The sequence below is a fragment of the Castanea sativa genome, chromosome 2, assembly GCF_040712315.1.
Source record: "Castanea sativa cultivar Marrone di Chiusa Pesio chromosome 2, ASM4071231v1".
In the NCBI taxonomy this organism is placed as follows: Eukaryota; Viridiplantae; Streptophyta; class Magnoliopsida; order Fagales; family Fagaceae; genus Castanea; species Castanea sativa.
Window position 1 is genome coordinate 34,389,063 of NC_134014.1, and position 15,489 is coordinate 34,404,551.

The window sequence follows — 15,489 nt, forward strand, 5'->3', positions numbered from 1 at the left end:
TCAATACTATTTTCGTGGGACATATGTGGTAGACATCTTATGTAAATTGAATGACTCCAGTGTGGTTCTGTTTGTCATTTGATTGGTGTTATCATGAAAAAGGAAACTTCTGTTACCTTAAAAAAAAAAAGAATTAATGCTAAAACTTATTTGGTATTTGTTTGCAAACCAATTACCATCTTACCTTATATTCTTTTTGGAAAATAGGTTTATAGGTATTTGCAGGACAGTGTGAAGTGTGAAGTGTGAAGCAATGCAGTCATGCAGTATATGGAGTTAGGTCTACATCTCAGGATACTTCCAAAGCTTCACCACACACCAGAGAATTTATGGTTGCAAGGGATATTCTCACAGATTGTGAATCCGGTGCACAACATAAAAATAAACAAAACTACCTACTAAGATTATTATGTTACACAAATGACTGGGTTCAAGATTGTAATGGTTCCCCTGACTTTCATGTTAAGGTTGCTGAGAAGAGGCAGATTTTGCATTTGTTCAAGTTGTACAACACATTTTCCAGGATTACTCTAGTGCTGGTCATTTAATGGAGGAAATTCATTTAGTAATATCTTCTTACGAAGTTGTAGATGTAGCGTACTTCCTCATGCTATCCTATCTGATGTAAACTTTAGAATTTGATTAAATAAAATTTCTGCTATTAATCGCCTAATAAAACTGCTGAGAAGGGTTTCATACCAATTGACCTTGCCATCTATGAATTTGAAGATGGCCGTAATCAGTAAGGTTGTTCAGGCACATTATAACCACAGAAGTTAAAAAAAAAAAACAGTAACTCTAAAATTCTCAAGCATTCACATAATTTTACATTCTGAAGTCATATCATTTCCAATAAGAAATATCACAAAAATTATCACTGCTCTCTTCCAACTGTGTCAACCCAACTAGCAATATTTTGTTACCAGACTTGTACTAGCTACTTTTTTATTAAGCTTCTTTAGTCGTTTCCTTTCTCTGAGCATTTAAATCAGTTAAAAACTCTGAATTTTTTTGAGAGAAGTAATCTAAGTAAAGTTAAAACATGCAAGTGAATTCTTGATAACATCAAAGTAAAACATCAACTATAAAATATCCTTACCCTTAACACTCATAGTTCATACTTCATACATACATATTTCCGAAGTAAAATTTTGTAAAATAAAAAATCCAGCGTTTTGGTTGATCAAAATTCAAGGAAATATGTTGTTTACTAAACTCTAGAGTTCCAGTTCCAGAGCCAATCTCAACCTCGTGCACAGTGCTCGTGCAGGCACTGAAAGCAACAAAAGTGATCTTCCATTTTAGCCGTTTCTAACAAAAACGACAAGCCGACCTGTCCTTTTCACAGAATCATAAAACAACGTTGCCGGCTACCTTGACGGTATATCTCCGGCTACATCTCAACCTTCCACTTCATCCCGGGCCCACAGCTCGTCCAAGCATGCAAGGGCATCTTTGTCATTCCACTTAAAAGAGGGAATATTACCAGAAAATTTGGCTCCAACGATATTCCAAACTCTCACCCGCTTAATAAAATAGTACACACAATACAACAGTCCCTAACCTTAAAAACCTTAACAAGGAAAACGTAAATTAGCATTAGAAACTGTTTTCTTCGAACTGAATTACAGTTCACTTTTGAAAATGTAAATGGAAGCTGGGGTGGCTGAACAGACAAAGTCCAAGGGCTAGTGTTGGTATTTAATTGTGTTTGTGATTGGAGCTCTGGTTGTAGAAGCGGCTACACTCACTATATCAAAGAACTTTCGTCACTCAGCTAAGCCAACTTCAATTCCCGGCGCCATTGTTGAAAAATACACCGACGCCCTTGAAATCGCTTTGCAATTCTTTGATGTTAAAAAATGTACACAATTTAATCTAGAAAGTCTAGAGACACAACTTTTGCTACAACTCTGACGTGGTCAACTGTGTGTGGAGAAATTTTTTGAAGTCCATCTGAAAGTGATTCTCCACCAGTCACAGTCAATCATTTCAATAAGTTGTGGCAAATGGTTTGGTCCCAGAACTGCAATTTGGTCACACACCCTATTGATCTTATTTTTCAAACCTTAAGTTGAATGTCCTTAATTAATGAATTAATTAGTTTGTTTGAATTTTGTTGTTGCAGCTGGTAAGTTGGTGAATAATAGGATTGCATGGAGAGGGGACTCGGGGTTAAGAGATGGGAATGAGGAAAATCTGGATTTATCAAAAGGAATGTATGATGCAGGTGATCTCATTAAGTTTGGATTTCCAATGGCTTTTACCGTTTTACGGCAACGGTGTTGTCATGGGCGATTCTTGAATATGGGGATCATATGAATGTGGTGAAGCAATTGGAACACGCTCAGGACTCGCTTAAGTGGATAACTGATTATCTTATCAATGCTCATCCTTCTGCAAATGTGCTCTATGTTCAGGTTTGTCACTTGTTTTTAACTATTACTTCTTTTTGATCTTATGATAAGTTGATACTTGATAATATGTTGTTTCATTTAATATACTAATTTCATAGGCTATAGAATCACAGAGACAAGTGCATAAAATATTTTGATATGTGCACATGGCATTGGGATATCTGTAATGTTTCAAAAAACTTATGAGATTGTCAACCACAGGTCCACAGGTCTTGTATTTTGCGATAAATTACTGAAACTCCCAAAAACTTAAGCTCTGAGAAAATAGTAAATTTAATAATTTAATCAATATTCTGATTTTTTTTTTAATAAAAAAATGTAGATGTTTCACAAACACCAATCCACACCATTACACCTTATGTTTTTGTATACTTTTAGTTTAGCATGATATGTAGTCAATCGGATTCATGTGTTGAGGATCCATAGTTGACTCTTAACTTTGGGACTAAAAGGCTTTATTGTTGTCAGCATATGCTGTTCATTCTTAGAACCCACATTTGAAGTTCCGAAAAAATTGTGGAGTACACCAACTATTTACCTAGTAAAATTCTGTATAAGAAAGAATTATTGTCTAAATTGTTGTGTTCTTTTTGTTTTTGGTGGTTGAAGGTGGGTGATCCTGAAGTGGACCATAACTGTTGGGAAAGGCCTGAAGCCATGACTGAAAAAAGGCCTCTTGTGCAGGTTAACATGTCATTCCCAGGAACAGAAGTTGCAGCAGAAACTGCAGCCGCTATGGCATCAGCATCAATGGTTTTCAAGAAAATCGATTTTACCTATTCTAGTATGCTCCTTATGCATGCCCAGCAGCTGTTTATTTTGGCTGATACTTACCGAGGTTCATACAGTGTCAGCATCCCCCAAGTGCAGAAATATTACAATTCCACAGGATATGGAGATGAACTCTTGTGGGCAGCTACCTGGCTCTAACATGCAACTGGGAAACAATTTTACCTCAAATATGTAACTGAACAAAATGGGAAAGAATTTGCTAGCTGGGGCAGTCCAACTTGGTTTAGTTGGGATGACAAGCATGCTGGAACTCAGGCATATTTTATGATACAGTGCTTTTATTGTTTCAATTCTAGTTTTTAATGAAGTACTTTTTCTTTTAGATAGATGTTGATGTTAGATCAGGTAATGCATAGGCTAATATCAAAATTACTATAGCTTCTTTTTAGCTTATTTTCTGGTCCATTACTTCATATGAGCTTCAATAGTGTACCTTCTTAATATGTTGTTTATATCTTATATTACTTATTAGAGCACTCTTTGAGACCATACTATCCCCTGTATGATACTATTCATATCATAATACGGATTCAATCTACTGTCTAATTTTGTATATTGGAGGTGTGTTGAGAAGAGAGAAGGCAGCTCAAAGTTGTACATGCAATGTGGTCCTGGGTGTTTTGGAATTTAAAAAATGATGCATCAAGTGCTAGGCTGCTAGCTGACCTTAAATAGTTGCATAATGTGAACCTATGCTGATAATTTTACAATTTCTGAGCAGGTTCTCCTCTCGAGGATAAATTTCTTTGGTGCAAAAGATGAGTCAACTTCTGAGAATCTTGATCTCCCGCTGTATAGGGAATCTGCTGAGGCCATCATGTGTGCTCTACTACCAGATTCACCAACAGCCACTTCAAGCAGAACAGAGTAATTTTCACTTCTCGTATATATGCATGTGTGTGTGTGTGTGTGTTTTTCCTAAGACCATGGATATACTGTAAAGTCATTATTTTGCTTTTATGGTGTGCTTGTCTTCATGTGTGGAATATTGAAGAAAAATAATACTAAACAAAAAAGGTCAAACAACTTGGTCTGCCTTTTTTTTGGCCCCGAAAGAAGAGGAAAATGGAAAATTTGAACCAATAATCTCCTAAATAATCTTTTTTAAGAAACATTTCAAAGGAAAATTTGGTGGTGGGTACCAGCTAATCTGGTTAAAGAATCTGGCATATTCACTAGTGAAGGTTCTACTATTTTCTTTTTATATTCTTTATTTATTTGGTATGTATGCAGAGCTATTAATCAAACGCCTGAAAAATTAGCATTAAGATTGGACAGTCAATGTGGATCTCATTGCAAGGCTTCTTAGTTTTTGGACTACCTTTCTTTTCTTGAAAGCTTTGTTTCCTTTTCTTGCATGCTAGGTTCAACTTAAATAGCACTGATGTCATGATCACAATTTTATTAATGAATCATGCACCCTTCTTGTTTGATATACAGCAATATTAATTCCACTTGCATCATGAACTCGGTCTTAATTTTTGGATTGGAACCTGTGCTTTTAAAAGAGGTGGTCTGATATGGGTGCCAGAGTGGAACTCATTGCAGCATCCTGTGGCATCTGCATTTCTAGCTGTTTTTTATAGTGATTACATGCTTACATCCCAGACTGAAACTCTATATTGCAATGGTAAATCTTACAAGCCCGAGGATCTTCACAAATTTGCCATTTCTCAGGTATTCAATTTGTTGGAATAAGGTGCAAGATTTTGCACCATTAATCAGTCTGGACTCATTGCACAATGTGTTTCTACAGTGAATTCCTGAAACATCCTGCCTGCATTATCTGTGGTCTAGTTTATCACTAAACATATACTATGGAAAATGAAATTTTGTTAGGATCAAGTACTTTCTTATTTAAGCATGCCCTTAAGGTGTTGCTAGAGACATATTTCAACATTCATATTTAATGCACTTCTCAGCATTGCTCCTCACCTAGCAAGATATATACAACATACGTAGTTCTTCACTTCTCTGTATTACTCCTGAACGCATTTCAAATACTTTCAGGCAGATTATGTGTTGGGCAATAATCCAATGAAGATGAGTTATCTCATTGGATATGGGAGTAGCTACCCTCAATATGCACACCATAGGGGATCTTCAATTCCTGTTGATGCTAAAACTGGCTGCAGAGATGGGTTTAAGTGGCTTAACTCTTCCCGTCCTAATCCAAATGTAGCTGTTGGAGGACTAGTGGGGCGGGCCCTTCCTCAATGAGACCTATAATGATTCCCGAAGAAACTCAATGCAAGGTGAACCAAAAACATACAACAGTGCTCTCATTGTTGGGCTCCTCTCCGGCTTGATAACCAGTTCTTCAATGGTACAGTCTTTTGCATAAAAGAGCATGTTAGATGATTCCATGTTGTACCCAATGAAAGAAATATAATTCTTTCCAGAGTGAGCCACATTTTACAGGACCTTCCATGTGCTTATCAATTAATATCTGCTAGTAGTGTTTGATTCTACATTAGTTTTTTTTTTCTTATGAACAGCAAAGTCGTCTTTGCCAAGCTTTTTCTTAGTGTATATATAAGCTGAAAAGAGTTGTATGATAATGTGAACGAAAATAAGAAGATCAGGCATTATGAGTAAGGTTCGCGTTTGTAGACAAATTGTACAAGACAGGAAGCAGATGCTTGTCTTGCTTAAACAAATTTGGAATCTGTTTGATAATTGAGTGAGATTGACTTTAACAATATTTGGCGTAGAGGAAACTATCATAACAATTTGGAGGAAAGGAATGCGTACATCATTCAAAATACCTGCATAGTGATTAGTGAGGCAAGGAGCACGAGATAGCAGACTACAGATCATCCGAGCAATGCTTCCCTGAGATATCTGGAGGCTAGAACAAATTGGCAAGTCTACCATAGAGCATAGACTATTCATTTAATTAATTATTATCATTCTTCTAGAATGGCTACTAAGAGAGTTCCTTCAGTCTTCCGACGGTTCAAGTTCAATCCTTGGCCTTCTTTGGATAAAGATAATTCAACCCACCATAATTCTACAATCTAAACCCATGTATGTACGCAGGATGAACAAAAATATGTACTACATTAAGCAGATTTCACAGGAATCATACCGTTTCTGCCAAAAACTATCACCTTTCAAGATCCACAATAATTATTAGTATAGCATGATATGTAGTCAATCGGATTCGTGTGTTGTGATCCATAGTTTACTCTTAACTTTGGACTAAAAGGCTTTATTGTTGTCAGCATATGCTGTTCATTCTTAGAATCCCCATTTGAAGTTCCAAAAAAATTGTGGAGTATACCAACTATTTGCCTAGTAAAATCTTGTATAAGAAAGAATTATTGTCTAAATTGTTGTGTTTCTTTTTGTTTTTGGTGATTGAAGGTGGGTGATCCTGAAGTAGACCACAACTGTTGGGAAAGGCCTGAAGCCATCCCTGAGAAAAGGCCTCTTGTGCAGGTTAACATGTCATTCCCAGGAACAGAAGTTGCAGCAGAAACTGCAGCCGCTATGGCATCAACATCAATGGTTTTCAAGAAAATGATTTTGCCTATTCTAGTATGCTCCTTATGCATGCCCAGCAGCTGTTTATTTTGGCTGATACTTACCGAGGTTCATACAGTGTCAGCATCCCCCAATTGCAGAAATATTGCAACTCCACAGGATATGGAGATGAACTCTTGTGGGCAGCTACCTGGCTCTATCATGCAACTGGGAAACAATTTTACCTCAAATATGTAACTGAACAAAATGGGAAAGAATTTTCTAGCTGGGGCAGTCCAACTTGGTTTAGTTGGGTTGACAAGCATGCTGGAACTCAGGCATATTTTATGATACAGTGCTTTTATTGTTTCAATTCTTGTTTTTAATGAAGTACTTTATCTTTTAGATAGATGTTGATGTTAGATCAGGTAATGCATAGGCAAATATCAAAATTACTATAGCTTGTTTTTAGCTTCTTTTTTGGTCCATTACTTCATATGAGCTTGAATAGTGTACCTTCTTAATATGTTGTTTATATATTATATTATGTTATGATCCAAGTGTCCCACATGGATTAAGTATAAGCTTAATTATGTGTTTATAAGCTCTTGGGCACCCTCCCCTTACAAGCCGGTTTTCAAGGGTGAGTTCTACTCATAGGTTCGTAACATATTACTTATTAGAGCACTCTTTGAGACCATACTATCCCCTGTACGATACTGTTCATATCATAATAAGGATTCAATCTACTGTCAAATTTTGTATATTGGAGGTGTGTTGAGAATAGAGAAGGCAGCTCAAAGTTGTACATGCAATGTGGTCCTGGGTGTTTTAGAATTTAAAAAATGATGCATCAAGTGCTAGGCTGCTAGCTGACCTAAAATAGTTGCATAATGTGAACCTATGCTGATAATTTTGCAATTTCTGAACAGGTTCTCCTCTCGAGGATAAATTTCTTTGGTGCAAAAGATGATTCAACTTCTGAGAATCTTGATCTCCAGCTGTATAGGGAATCTTCTGAGGCCATCATGTGTGCTCTAGTACCAGATTCACCAACAGCCACTTCAAGCAGAACAGAGAGTAATTTTCTTTTCTCATATATATGCATGTGTGTGTGTGTGTTTTTCCTAAGACCATGGATATACTGTAAAGTCATTATTTTGCTTTTATGGTGTGCTTGTCTTTATGTGTGGGATATTGAAGAAAAATAATACTAAACAAAAAAGGTCGAACAACTTGGTCTGCCTTTATTTTTGGCCCCAAAAGTAGAGGAAAATGGAAAATTTGAACCAATAATCTCCTAATCCTCTTTAAGAAATATTTCACAGGAAAATTTGGTGGTGGGTACCAGCTAATCTGGTTAAAGAATCTGGCATATTCATTAGTGAAGATTCTACTATTTTCTTTTTATATTCTTTATTTATTTGGTATGTATGCAGAGCTATTAATCAAACGCCTGAAAAATTAGCATTAACATTGGACAGTCAGTGTGGATCTCATTGCAAGGCTTCTTAGTTTTTGGACCACCTTTCTTTTCTTGAAAGCTTTGTTTCCTTTTCTTGCATGCTAGGTTCAACTTAAATAGCACTGATGTCATGATCACAATTTTATTAATGAATCATGCACCCTTCTTGTTTGATATACAGCAATATTAATTCCACTTGCATCATGAACTCGGTCTTAATTTTTGGATTGGAACCTGTGCTTTTAAAATAGGTGGTCTGATATGGGTGTCAGAGTGGAACTCATTGCAGCATCCTGTGGCATCTGCATTTCTAGCTGTTCTTTATAGTGATTACATGCTTACATCCCAGACTGAAACTCTATATTGCAATGGTAAATCTTACAAGCCAGAGGATCTTCACAAATTTGCAATTTCTCAGGTATGTAATTTGTTGGAATAAGGTGCAATGATTTTGCACCATTAATCAGTCTGGACTCATTATTCAATGTGTTTCTACAGTGAATTCCTGAAACATCCTGCCTGCATTATCTGTGGTCTAGTTTATCACTAAACACATACTATGGAAAATGAAAATTTGTTAGGATCAAGTACTTTCTTAGAGTGCTTTTAAGCATGCCCTTAAGGTGTTGCTAGAGACATATTTCAACATTCATATTTAATGCACTTCTCAGCATTGCTCCTCATCTAGCAAGATACATACAACATACGTAGTTCTTCACTTCTCTGTGTTACTCCTGAACACATTTCAAATACTTTCAGGCAGATTATGTGTTGGGCAATAATCCAATTAAGATGAGTTATCTCATTGGATATGGGAGTAGCTACCCTCAATATGCACACCATAGGGGATCTTCAATTCCTGTTGATGCTAAAACTGGCTGCAGAGATGGGTTTAAGTGGCTTAACTCTTCCCATCCTAATCCAAATGTAGCTGTTGGAGCACTAGTGGGCGGGCCCTTCCTCAATGAGACCTATAACGATTCCCGAAGAAACTCAATGCAAGGTGAACCAACAACATACAACAGTGCTCTCATTGTTGGGCTCCTCTCCGGCTTGATAACCAGTTCTTCAATGGTACAGTCTTTTGCATAAAAGAGCATGTTAGATGATTCCATGTTGTACCCTATGAAAGAAATATAATTCTTTCCAGAGTGAGCCACAATGTAAAGGACCTTCCATGTGCTTATTAATTAATGGGTTGTGTAAGGTGCCCGTTAACAACAAATATTGTGGCAGCTTTTCAGGTTTTGGGGTAACTTTTAACAGTTTTTTGATAATTGTTTATCTCTTTTGGTAATCTTTTTGATAACTTTTTTTCTTTTATTTAAATGAGACCCAAAAAGGGAAATCTTAACAAGCACTATGCAGTACTTGTTAACATTTCCCTTAATTAATATCTGCTAGTAGTGTTTGATTCTACATTAGTTTTTTTTGCCTATGAACAGCAAAGTCGTCTTTGACTCTTCGTCAAGCTTTTTCTTAGTGTATATATAAGCTGAAAAGAGTTGTATGATAATGTGAACGAAAATAAGAAGATCAGGCATTATGAGTAAGGTTCGCGTTTGTAGACAAATTGTACAAGACAGGAAGCAGATGCTTGTCTTGCTTAAACAAATTTGGAATCTGTTTGATAATTGAGTGAGATTGACTTTAACAATATTTTGCGTAGAGGAAACTATCATAACAATTTGGAGGAAAGGAATGCGTACATCATTCAAAATACCTGCATAGTGATTAGTGAGGCAAGGGGCGCGAGATAGCATACTACAGATCATCCGAGCAATGCTTCCCTGAGATATCTGGAGGCTAGAATAAATTGGCAAGTCTACCATAGAGCATAGACTATTCATTTAATTAATTATTATAATTCTTCTAGAATGGCTACTAAGAGAGTTCCTTCAGTCTTCCGACAGTTCAAGTTCAATCCTTGGCCTTCTTTGGATAAAGATAATTCAACCCACCATAATTCTACAATCTAAACCCATGTATGTACGCAGGATGAACAAAAATATGTACTACAGATAATGTATAGTTGCAAAGCTAAATTCCAAAGATAATGTTCAAGCAGAAGGAATTGTCCACCCTCCAGATGTCCATTGGGTAACAAATGCCGACGGTACTATTCACAGACACACAGATGTATCATGGATATCCTGTCACTATTCACTTTCAATGGCAGAATCTCTCAACCAGGGAATCCTTCCAGAAATTGTACCCGCTGACCCAAACATTTGCAGACAGCAATGGCCTTATCAACACCATTGGGAAATGCCCAGTCCGTTTGATTTTGATGATCCCTATTATCATAATCCTGATCCAGATGCCGACATTGATGAAGAATGGTTCCAAGGAAGAGATGATTAGAAGAAATTATGTACAAAAAAAAAAAAAAAAAAACGAAAATTGTGGGACCCACTTTGGACCCACTTTTGTCTTGGCCTCCTTTTCCACCTTGCCGACACACTCCTTTCAAGAATGAATGAATTATAACTAGTCCTTTACTTCAGTTCCAGGATTTCCGATGTCAGAAGAAGATTTTGCAGAGCCAGCCAGTACTGCGTCCTCCGCCAGTTTCCAACACCTGTAAAGCAAGAACTCAGAATTCACGCTTTGTTACTGTAAATTATTTTGTCTTCTTGTAAGATGTTTGCCTATAAAAAGACCCTTTGTATCATTAGTTTAGCAGAGTGAAGCGAGAACAGAAAAGAGAGAGTGAATAAGAGTAAGGAAAATTAGAGAGTCAGCTAGCTTGTGTAATATTTTACAGTCTATGTCTTCCAGTCCTGTAAAAAACTTGTTCAACATAATAATATCTATCAGTTTGTTGTATCTTGTTCTGTGTTCTATCCCATATTCTGCAGTTATTTTCTATAGTATTCTAGCAATATATGCCATTAATAAGCTTCCATGATCTTCTTACACCCTCCTATGTTCGTCTTGTAGTTGTCTCGTCTTTATCCACATTTCATCCTTTCCATTTCTTCTCCCGTAACTTCCTAAGTTCATGAAATAATTTAGTTTTGTAGTTTTGTTGTTCTTTGTATTTTAGTCTCCTTCGTCCTTTAGTCTTTTACATTTGGTTTCGTCTCCTTTCACTTACTTCTTCGTCCACTTCTCCCTATATGTGGTATCAGAGCCATAACCAACCTTTCACTGTGCACTAGCAGTTTTATGTTGCCTACCTTGCACTCAACATCCATATACATGCAATCTTTTCCAAAAACTGGTAAAGCCTCAGAATCAGTTTCTCTCTCCTTTGATTAGTACACTTGAATTATTGTCCTGATTAGTATGCTCTGTGATTAACAGTTGCCACTTACTGTGGATCCTCTGTGATAATCACATCAGAAACTGGGATTTGATAATCAAGTAGAAAACTAAGGAGTTGTACTAAAAGTGTCAAAGAATTATTTTTCCTGAGTAGTCTAGTGGACGTGAGCCTAGGAGTGGCGTTTTAGTCCTGTCAGATCTTAGGAAAATTTTTCTTCTTTTTCGAAACAGTCATGGCCAGTTCCTACCATCATCCTCGCAGTCACTGATACCATTACCACTTCTTGTGATCTTTCCTTTAGAAAATCTACTGCAAATAGATTAGAGTATCTATATGAAATATCCCATATTCCTGAAGATAGTAAAATACCTATTACAGACTTTCCCATTGTAAATCCCTATACTGTGTTTGATAAACCCCAAAAAACTTTCAAAAAATCCATAAAAAAATTTCTAGGTCCTTCCTAACCCTCTAGTGTCAAAGAGTATGTCCAAGCTTCAAAATTTGACCAATTTAGTATTCCAGCCAGTGAGAAAGAAAATTTTATCACTCTTGCTCTTCCTAGAGAGTTTGTCATTCCATGGCAAAGACAAGGTTATACTCACCTCCATTTTGGTGCAGTAAGACTTGCACTCACCTTTCATGGCAGAAAAGGACTCCCTATAGCTTCTAGAATTGCTCTCCTTGATTCTAGATTTATGGAATATCACAATGCAGTCATTGGTACAGTCCAAACTACACTAAATGCAGGAACAATCTTTGTCACCCTTTTTCCCAATTTCAACATGTCTCTCAGAGATCCTCACATATGTGATGCTCTTAAAGTTCAAGTTCAGATTACAGGAGCCTCTCAAGTACCAGATACTTTTGCTGCCACACTTCACTACCAACTTGCTTACGTACCCGTAACCATGCTTTTGATGTAGTCATACGGAGTTTGCCGTCCAATGATGCTCTTTCGATCCAAGTTGATCCGTGCATGACGCCTACGTGCACATTTGTTCCAAGACAATTGAACAAAGATCGGATGAAAAAGCTCTTTCAGAGTCATGGATTACAAAGTATGAGATTCTCCATCGAGGGTATCTCGGCCAATCCGATCCCACACTTCTTTTTTCATCGTAAACCAAAATGGTGAAGTCAAGTCACATTTATGACAACCACACCGTAAAAGAAGAAGTGATCTTTCCAACAGCTATGCTCCAGCCAGTTTCTTATGAAGGTCTTGATGGTCTTCAGATCAAAGCATTTCAAGAAAATGGAAAACCTGTCTATGAAGGAAAATCACCCACATGCCATATATGGTGGGATGTTTGTGATTGTGAAGAATGCAGAGAAGAAGAAATATTTGAAGAAGATAAGAAAAGAAGAAAGAAGAAGTCTTCCCAGCAGATTCTCAAAGAAAGATATGAAGCAGGAGACCCAGAAGTCGACCTCCTTGGAGAACCCTCAGGAAGGTTTGATTACTATGTTCTTTACCCCAGATCCAGAAAACAAAAACCTCCATCCTTTTCCCCATGCAAAGAAAGTCATAACCAAAACCAACAAAACCAGAAACCACCTTTAATACCATATTACCAGAAAGTCCTTCCCCAAATACAAAAATGTCATCCTAAACCTCCCAGTCAAACCCACACACAAAAACCCTTACCCTGTTATATGTTTGACCATGCATCACCCTCATACTCACAAAATTTTCCTCCCTTAGAAAGTTTTGACCAAACCTGGGGTGATCTGCTTTGTGATACTTGGACCATTGACCATCATGAGCATCATTTTTCAAAAGTTCATGCCAGAATTTGTTAAAATATTTATTATCATGAAGAAAAATGTATGAGTAGAAACGTGGTTCAAAGTGAATGCACAAGTAGTACTCATTGAGTAAGTACCACATGTAAAGGTAATGAACAACATTCCATCGTGTTATCCAAAATGCAAATGGGGTTTTCCATGGTTGCTCAATATCTGGGTAAATGGCAAGGAAATGGTTCTGGTTTTGTGTGAGGTAATTATGGAGGACTTGGATGATTCTTTTGGATCTGGCTTGAAGGGTTAGGGTTTTTATTTGGTCTTTTATGTCTGAGGGAAGGGTTTCTATTATGTCCATGACGTCATTGGAGGATGAAGTAGAAGGGTCTGAGGATGAAGAAGGGCCTGAGGATGAGGATGGGTCGGTTATTGGGTATACACATAAGGGTGGAGGAATTATTGTGGTATGGAGAACTGGAGGCTTTCTAGAAAGGTAGGCAGTGATAAGGTTATCTGTACCTTTGATGTGCTTGACTTGGAAGGACCACTGTGAAAACCAATTTGACCATCTAAGTAACTGGGGATGGGGGAGCATTTTTCTTTTGAACTGGAGCATTTTTGGGAAGGAAGACATATCCATTTCTACAAGGAAATTGTGACCAAGGAGGTGAAACTGGAACTTTTCAATACCATGTTTAACTCGCCGAATTTCTTTGAAAGTGGAATGATAATGGAGTTCTCAAGGGCTTGAATGCACCGCTTTTGTATCCACAAATGCTTCTTTTTCCATTAATTTCTTCAAAGAGAGCCGTCGCCCAATACTCACACTTGCATCCGTCCGTAAAATCCTTTTTCCCGTGCCTCGGAATCTCGCAAAGGGGGAAGCTTTCGCTAATTTTTTCAACTCGTTGAACCGCTTCGTATGAACCGAATTCCATGGCCGGAGAGAGATTTCTTCAATAACTTGGACAAACAATCTCTGTTTTTGGAAATTTTTGGAATGAAATCGACATGTAGTTAACAATTCCAAGAAACTCGTTGGATCGTTTGTACTTGTAGTATATCTGGAAATTCACTGAGAGAGACTGCTATGTGAGGCTGCAGAGTGTACTTTCCATCTGAAATGTTTACTCCAAGGAAATCAATAAAGGATACTCCTATGACCATTTTCTTTTCTGAAAGCATTATCCCTTGAGCTTTTACTAAATTGTAAAATTCAGTAAGCAATTTTTCATGGGATTCTGCATCTTTTGAGAATAGGAGGATATCATCTACATAGATCAATGCATTTGGCAACAGTGGTTGGAAAATAGTTACCATTGCTTTTTGGAACTGGGATGGAGCATTTTTAAGGCCAAAAGGCATTACCGTCCATTGATAATGGTGGTCCGGAATGCAAAAAGCTGTCTTGTATCTTTCTTCTGGATGGATTCCAAGTTGCCAAAATCCTGCTTTAAGATCAAATTTTGAAAATACTTTGGCATTGGAAAGATGTTGGAAAAGAGCACTTTTGTTTGGCAGTGGAAACTTGTCATCAGCAAGGAAATGATTAAGATCTTGATAATTGATTACCAATCTGAGCTTTCCTCGAACTTGTTCTGCATGCTTGTTAACATAGAAGGCTTCACATGCCCATGGAGAAGTTGTGGGTTCAATGAGGTTTTCTGAAAGAAGGGTAGCTAACTCCTGCTTAGCTAGGGACAAGTGTTCTGGATTCATACCTCTATGACTAGCTTTTGTGGGGTTAACATCTTCATTCTTTTTGAAGGGAAGGGTTATGAAAAAGGCTGGGTTTTTCCATAGTGGGTTTGGGTTTTTTAAGAGGAATTCTGAGTGGGTGGCTGCACAACATTCATTGATAATGTGGGCTTTCAAGGAATCAAAGGGGTTTAATGAAAACAAATGTGGTACCTGGGTCCATGTGAGAATGTGTTGTTTATGCAAGAGGCCTTTTGAAGACCATCTGAGGCTAGGTATCTGGTGAAGGAGGTCAAATCCTATAAGGAGGTCTCTGCCTGTGAGAGGGGATCCAAGGACTTGGTGTTTAATGGTAAGGGTTGTGAATATTCTAATGTGAATGGGTTTACTTTTCTGGGTGATCAGGAATGTTTCTCCATTGGCTGCTCTGAACATCTGATGATGGGGTAACCAAAAATCTTCTGGTAAAATCTTAGGATGAAGGATTGTTGCTGCTGCTCTTGTATCAAACAAAGCTATCACTGGGATGGGTCTGGAATAGGTATCAAGGAGGATGTACAGTATTTAGGTGTTGTTCTTTAGGTTCCCCTTTTAAAATTTCCATGTGGATTTTTTCTCATGGGATGTAA

General features: G+C 37.4%; 2 pseudogenes; both read left to right on the forward strand.

The window, feature by feature from the left end:
- Window positions 1-1,650: 1,650 nt before the first annotated feature.
- Window positions 1,651-5,553, forward strand: LOC142626518 (endoglucanase 24-like; annotated as a pseudogene).
- Window positions 5,554-5,799: 246 nt separating this feature from the next.
- Window positions 5,800-9,234, forward strand: LOC142625260 (endoglucanase 24-like; annotated as a pseudogene).
- The last annotated feature ends 6,255 nt before the right edge of the window (window positions 9,235-15,489 follow it).